The following is an 8,682-nucleotide window of genomic DNA, read 5'->3' on the forward strand; positions in this document are numbered from 1 at the left end:
TTAGAAATCATATTTCACCTGTTACAAAAACAGCATTCTTCCATCTTAGAAACATTGCCAAATTATGGAACATGCTACCTGTTTCTGATGCAGAAAAGCTAGTTCATGCATTCATGACCTCTACACTGGACTATTGCAATGCACTACCAGCTGGTTATCCTGCATCTTCAATAGACAAGCTACAGGTAGATTATCTAGATTAAAGACACATCTCTTTAGGCAAGCATTAACATAATGTATCTCATAACTCTGTACTTCAGTTACATCTGATCAAATGCACATTAACATTCTGTTGCTTGGGTTGAACACGTCATTTTTTGCTTGGTTGGAACAGCAGCTACACTAATTTCTTCTCTATTTCCTTCTCTGTTTCTGCCACGGGATTGGCATCCCGGTAACTAGGAATTACACAAGCGTCAGTCTGGCTCCAGCCCTTACAAAGACCTGTGATGACCGAACACCTGAGAAGAGATGATGCCAACCCCTCTGAAGACGCCAACCCTCAGACAACATACAAAACTACCAAATTTTGCTTTAAGTTTGATTGCAAAGTATAATCATTGCTGTTAATAGTGTTCACCGTCTGTTTGATTACATGACATTAACTAACTGCTTGATTTTTATTGTATATTTTTGGGTAACACTTTACTTGAAGGGGTGTGCATAATGTCATGAATATGAAGGAGGTTTTATGCATGTTTATGACAACTGTCATTAAGTGTCATTCGCTCAGTTATGTCATATTTAATGCAAATATGGCATTATTTGACCTAACCCTACCCCTACCCTTACCCCTAACCATAGGCCATAACAAAGACATCTCAAACAATGTCATCTTTGCATTAAAAATTACATAACTGAGCGAATGACACTTAATGACAGTTGTCATAAACATGCATACAAACCTTCATATTCATGACATGTGTCATGTCATGATTATGTAGGTGTCATGTCATGATTATGAAGGTGTCATGTCAGTCTTATGCACACCCCTTCAAGTAAAGTGTAACCTATTTTTGCCATATGGACATCAACTTGAGATAGTCACTCACCACTGATAAGCTATTACTAAATATAATGTAGAAACTTTAATTTTCTGTAAAGCTGCTTTGCAACGATTTGCATCGTGAAAAGCGCTATACAAATAAACTTGAATTGAATCATCATCTGAAGTATCAACATAAAATCAGATTCATATTTGCAAACTTAACACATTTCTACATAATAATTAGAAACCTCAAATTAGAGAAGTAAACTGGTTGAATTGCACTTTACAGTGACTGGTTAATGTCTACTAAATGGTGTGTGTTTATGTACGTTCTGGAATAGACAGATAAAATCTACAATTCTGAAGCAAAAACAAGCAGATGCAGCATATGCAGGTATATTTGTTTTAATTTTTCCTCCAGCAAAAGTCTGAATTCTAATGAGCAAAACTGAAGAGGCATATTGAAATCGTTAAGTAGAAAATCCTTGACCTTTCTCTTCAGTGGAAAAAAAATAAGAAGAAAAAAAACAGAAAGCAAAACAAACTCTGCCTGGTTCTCTCTTACGCTGACTGTCAACTTGTCTCTTGATGTGGCAGCATCAGACTGTGTTTATTGTGTTGCTTCAGTGTGATAATAACTGTAATCGCTGTGTGGGAATTAGTGGAGAGTATCTAGTGGAGAGAGAGACAGATTGACAGAGATTAGAGGTGGGATCTGCTGCTGTCTCTTTGTGTGGTGCCTGTCTGTCAGCCAAGAAAAGAAGAAGAAAACGCTGCTCTGTCTGTCTCTCCGAGTGCTGATCTTGTCCTTGTCAGCCTTAAAAAAAAAAGTACTCTGTGCCAGAACGCCTCATTGTGTGCCAGTGATTCCAAAGGCGGATACCACAAAACACATTAAGAGATGGATGCACATATACATACTGTAAGTGTTTGTACTGTAAAAATGTTGTAGCTGAAAAAATAAGTAAATAAATAAATCCCTGCCAATGGATAGTGCACAGTTACAGTTTCTGTTTGCAAATATTTTAAGTGAATTTTGACTAAATAGTGTGTTTATTTAATTGCAGTAATTTTGTACACATCTTTAAATATAAACATATATAGATAAATAAAAACTACAATCTAAAAAAGTTAAAATCATTACTTTGTAATTTATTGAAAACGTTATTAAATTGAATGAAATAGTGAAATAATCATGTAAATGTAATTTTTCACCACTCATATTTATTGAAATATTATGTTTATTTATTTCTATAGTTTCAACAAAAATATAGCATAAATAAAAAAAAAATTAAACAGGATAATAAAATCTGAAAAAAATGACATTTGTTAGTTTTTTTACTGTTGTGTGTGTATATAATTGCTGAAATATTATTAAATAAATATGTTTGATTATTTATTTATATAGTATGTACATAAATATAAATACAAATTAAATTAAATTTAAACAAAATAAAATCTGGAAAAAAAAAATGACAAGGTCATTTATTCCATTATTATTTAAATCATTCCAATATGCCGTGTTGCTGCTCAAGAAATCTGAAAATAATAATAATAATAATAATGTTGTTATTTAAAAATCTATTTAAAATAAATGCTGTTATCAAAGCATCATTAAAAATATCACTGTTTCCAGAAAAATCTACAACAGCACAACAGTTGTCAGCAATGATAATGATAAGAAACGTTTCTTGAGCAGCAAATCAGCATATTAGAATGATTTCTGAAGATCATGTGAGGTGTTGAGGCGATTAAAATGAAAAATTTTGAAATTAAAAAAAAAAAAAAAACCTTCAGATGACCCAATACATGACAATCAAAGGCAATTTAAAATACATAAACATCAAAATGAATAAACAAACAAACAGAGTGGGGCGGCTCTAAGTAATATATATATATATATATATATGTGTGTGTGTGGTTTAAAATGTAATTATCTTTATTAAATAGAAATGAATGGCATGTTTTTTATTATTATTTTAATTTTAATTTATTATTATTATTATTATTATTTTTTAATTTTATTTTTTTTTACTGAAAAACCCATATTGGTTGACCTAAAGTTTTTATTTATTAAATTGTGTTATTTAAGTTTAATCGTATATGTACACGTGATATATGCTTTAAAATTAATTATCGCTATTGAGAAGTACCTGTATACATTGTAAATAAAATTAAAAAATCTTTTATATGTTTATTACTAGTATTAGTATTATCTATTTTTATTCATTTATTTATATATAATTTTACTTCGATGATTATACATGTTGGAGTGGGAAAGTTGTAATTGTTCTGCTCTGTTTTGTGTTATTCTTTCGGATAGTACAACAAAATGTAAAAAATAAATAAAAATACAATTAAAAAAAAAATGACATTCCCTAAAAATATGTAAAAAACTGAAATTGTGCATCCACAATAGATGTAATTGACCAATGCTGATAATCTCAAAATGGCCATATTTTGGACTGGCAGACGTATTATTTTAGTTCCTATTTACCTCATTTCTGAAGTCCACCTATTCTTGTAAATAAATACTTTTACTTTGGTGCCACTAGAGCTGTTACTGCTGTCCTTGATGTGTATGTATATAAGTGACTGAATATATGTATATGTAAAGTTGATGCATTGGCCACATGTCTGAAAAGCTTCTCTGAATCCATCTCAGAAAGAAATAGATGAAAGCAAGCCAGAGTGTCACGACAGAATCAAATAAAATGTGCAGTAGTCCTGTACTGCTGCTTGGACTGACAACATATCGTAGGCCTGACCTTGTCATGGCCCATTTTGAATATGTTAACACACCAGGGTTCCCTTGAACTGTCACAACTTCAGATCCAACACTTTTAATGCTTTCCCAGAGCTGCCTATAATAAATATCTCACTGGACGGCCGCTGGACGTTTCACCTTGTTTCCAGAGCTCTAAACAGCTCCGGAAGAAGATCGAGTCCATTCACCTCCTCTAGTTTCCACATCTTTATAACCGTCTGCTATGCTCTCCATCATAGACGTGAAGAAAGAGAAGAAAGAAATGGAAAGAGAGAAAGCTCTGTAGGACAATTTGTGATGAGTTGCTGTATTGGCTACGGGAGGGGCGATTCAGGGCCTTGATGTCAGCGCTACGAGGACACGTTAGCTAGCACGCGAAGGCTCAATAACACGCGTGTTTATAAATGATAGCGGTTCCAGCGGCGTGCTGGGAAATGACACATCTGAAACCCTGAACCCTGAGGCCACGCGCACCACACACACCTGAAAATATCCTAATTCTCCTGCATATCGATGCTCATGTTTAGCAATGCAACATCTAGTCATGTTTTGCTGAATTGTTTCTGTTGAATAATAGCAACTTGCACTATTGCTACAAAAAAATTTCCTCTAGTTTCCACATCTTTATAACCGTCTGCTATGCTCTCCATCATAGACGTGAAGAAAGAGAAGAAAGAAATGGAAAGAGAGAAAGCTCTGTAGGACAATTTGTGATGAGTTGCTGTATTGGCTACGGGAGGGGCGATTCAGGGCCTTGATGTCAGCGCTACGAGGACACGTTAGCTAGCACGCGAAGGCTCAATAACACGCGTGTTTATAAATGATAGCGGTTCCAGCGGCGTGCTGGGAAATGACACGTCTGAAACCCTGAACCCTGAGGCCACGCGCACCACACACACCTGAAAATATCCTAATTCTCCTGCATATCGATGCTCATGTTTAGCAATGCAACATCTAGTCATGTTTTGCTGAATTGTTTCTGTTGAATAATAGCAACTTGCACTATTGCTACAAAAAAATGAAGTTGTAAGTAAAACAAAAACACTATTTCAGTCTTTCTACTTCAAAATTGTATTCAGTTTTTCTTGCCATTTCTTCACAATTACTTGTGAAATGTACTAGCAATAAACAAGTAAAAATTGTTTCAAAGTAAATCCTTCACCTTTTTTTTTTAGTCTGGAAAAATATGACCACAATTTGATATTAAAACAACCGTTTAAGGCAGATATTTTACTGTAATTGAGATACTATTACAGCTTTTAGTTTTAGTAATTTTATTTGTATTATTTTTTTAAATATGCATGTATTTTTTATTAATATTTATTTCAGTTTCAGTTATTTTAATACATCAAGTAGCAAAAATATGTTGAAATAAAATAGCTGAAATCAAATGTTTAAATACACACACACACACAGCCTATATCATTTATTTTATTATTTTTTACATTTATTTTATTTAAAGTAACAAGTAAAATGTTACTGTTAAATTTAAACTCCAGCTTAAACCCCAAAACCCGTTCGTTTTAATGAAAGTTTGCTCAGATTGATTCATTGATCAAAATAAAGATTAACTGTCAAAGAAACGATTCAGTGATTCAATTGATTCCTTTTGATTCATTTGAAGAAACTATTCACTGATTCATTTGAAAAAAAGTCAGAATTGTGAGATGTAAACTCAGAATTCTAAAAAAGATAGAACTGCGAGATATAAAAAAAGTCACAATTCTGAGATAAAAACGTGCAATGATTATTAATAATATCAAACAGGTATTGTCATCTTGAAAAAAATCTAAGAAAATAGTTAGCTGCTTTTGTTCTCTGTTTACTTTAATGTTTTCTCAAAGAGTAGCAGCTTGTCTGATTAATTACAGTATGAGTAGCTCAGGAACGCTGCAGAGAAGCTTCCAGCACTGCACCAAGATTGCTATTAAACTACCCCTTCTGACTGCTCTTATCGAAAAGTTTGTGATAAATTAGCAATTAATCCTCTTCCTTTACCTGCTGTTTGTGAGGTGGTGGCAAAGAGGAGGCCTATAAATAGCGTTAGCATATGTACTTAGCTGTCAAAGAGAGCAAAGAGGAACAAGGGCCCGAATGACCTCAGTGAGCACTGGATTCCAAACACATACATATTTATTGGCGAGGTTCACCTCTAGTCTCGCTGACAGCAAACCTGAGCCTGCGACGGCAATCCCAGCCAAAGGGAATGTTAAGCTGCTCTTGTGGCATATTGCAAAGGCTAATATCTCCGATCAGACACATTTAATCATGCTTTTGTCTTTAAATAGCTAATTATTTTCACCATCACACATGCAGCGGTTTACATTCACAGCTGTTCAATGATGATTCTGTGTGCTATCCTGCCAAAAGCTAGTGGTTTCTGTGTGGCACCAGTTAAAAACATGAATCTTTTGTCTATTCCTCTGAGTGCGGGTCTTCTCATGCAGACAGTAATTAGCTGGGAATTAAACATGCTACACAAAAGCGAGATATCTTCTGCTAACAATAGAGGACAATAACATTTGATTTGGACTGAGAACAGGACCTGGCTGGCTTCCAGAAGCTTCTACACTGCCAGTTAGCGAAAAAAGAAACATGATTATTTACAGACTAAATCATGTCTGTGATAATGCAAATACTGCAACAAGAGTCGGATGTAATGCTAGAGTCTTAAAACAATCAGATGCGATTGATTGTTTTAAGTTCAGTTTCTTTTAAATCAGGATTTGCACCTGCTTGTGCCAGGTTAATATAACAATAATATTGTATTATTTTGTTTTGTTTTGTTTTGTTTTATTTCGTTTTGTTTTGTGTTTTGTGTTTTTTGCTTTGCTTTGTTTAGTCTGTAATTTAAATTGAGCCAGTAAACAATATACACAATTTCCAATTTTAACGTGAGACAATTGCAATGAAATAAAACTGTCCATAATTTTAATAAAATAATTTAGTATGAATTACCTTATCATTTTATCATGCATATATGGGTACTTCCAGAAACATTAGATGACAGTAATATCTGAAATGCCACCAATAATTTGTATTTAAATAAACATAAATACAATTAAAATACAAATATAAGGGCTGTGAATCAACTACATACTTTAATTGATATAATTACATGCTTTGGCAGTTGCTTTAGTCACAATTAATTGCATATATTAATATTTTTATTTTATTTTATATTTATTTTATTTCATTTTTTATTTACCTGTTTGAAAAAGGTGAAAGCAGGCAAAGTGAGACGTGGCTACACAATTGCTAAATCAGTCCCATTCCATACTAGTTTAAGAATGAATGAATGAAATGAATGAAAATAATGAATATAATGCAGTTTTTTGCAATAATACACACATAAAGGAATATAGCCAAAATACATAGTCTGCATTTATTTGTTAAAAATGCAGTAAAAACAGTAATATTGTGAAATATTATTACAATTAAATTGTTTTCTATTTATATTGAATTTTTAAATGTATTTTATCCATGTGATTCAAAGCTGAATTTTCAGCATCATTACTAATATGCTGATTTGCTGCTCAAGAAACATTTCTGATTAATAGTAATGCTTAAGCATGCTTAATATGCTACTTATAGTACATGCACATCCAACTTTACATGTGTTAACCCTTGGTGGAATAGAGGAGATTTGAAAGGAGAGGAAGATTTTGATTGTCTTATCATGTCAGATGTCATACCTCGAAGTGAAGGAGGAAATATTTAAATGATGTAAACCTGGCTGATGTGTTGTAAAGAACAACCAAATGACTGATTTGGTGTTGTGAATGTGGGAGACTGAAGATCTGTTGCTGATGGTCATGTCTGACCTCCTCCAGGAGAGAGAGGGAGGTTGATGGGGCTCCAACCAGAGAGAGGGAGAGAGAGAGAGAGAGAGAGAGAGAGAGAGAGAGAGAGATGCTTTTGTACATTTCTGCTGCCCCATCGTTTTCTCAGCAGGGTGTCCCTTGGGAAAATCAGGAGAATATATATAGAGAGAGAGAGGGGGGTCGGGGTGGGGTTGGCAGTAACATCAGTAGCAGTATGTCTCTCAGCATAGATGCAGCACCCTGTTTGCCAGCCGCGTGTGATTAGCACAGGCTCACTTAACACACCATCTGATGGCATTAAATGGCTCAGTGTGAGTGTGACCGTGTGTGTGAGCGTGTGTGTGACGGGTCGTGAGCCATTCACAACTCGATTGAGAACGTCTTTTAAATTGAGTCGGTGAACAATATGCAAAACTCCAATTTAAAAAAAAAGAGAGAATTACAATGAAGTATTTTTTTTAGTAAAATAGTTCAAATTTTAGAAGGAATTATACATAAACATATACAGGCTATCTCCAGAAATAGTATGATTATAGTGTCTGAAAATGTCCACAAATGAAGACAATTAATTATTTATACATGAATATGTACATTACTCAGGCAGACAAGTAAATTAATATAAAAGTGGCCTCCAAGCCACTCTCAAGTTTTTTAAAACACTTTTATTCAACAAGGACATATCAAATTGTTCAAAAGTGACAGTAAAATATCTAATGTTACAAAATATTTCTGTATAAATTCTGTTCTTTTGGACTTTCTATTCATCAAAGAATCCTGAACAATAAAATGTATCACAGTTTCCACAAAAATATATGAAGCAGCACGACTGTTTTCAACATTGATAATAATCAGAAATGTATCTTGAGCAGCAAATCAGCATATTAGAATGATTACATTTTAAAATATATTCAAATAGAAAATAGGCATTTTAAATTGTAATAATTTTCCACAATATTACAGTTTTTCCCTTATTTTTGATCAAATGAATGCAGCCTTGGTGAGCATAAGATACTTTTTTTTGCACCATATCCATTATTGCCAAGAATGCTCTATATGACCTCAAAATCTTCAAAAGGGAGCCAAACATTTTTTTCAGTTGCAAA

The sequence above is a fragment of the Sinocyclocheilus grahami genome, unplaced genomic scaffold (assembly GCF_001515645.1).
Source record: "Sinocyclocheilus grahami isolate Dianchi unplaced genomic scaffold, SAMN03320097.WGS_v1.1 scaffold289.1, whole genome shotgun sequence".
Taxonomy (NCBI): Eukaryota; Metazoa; Chordata; class Actinopteri; order Cypriniformes; family Cyprinidae; genus Sinocyclocheilus; species Sinocyclocheilus grahami.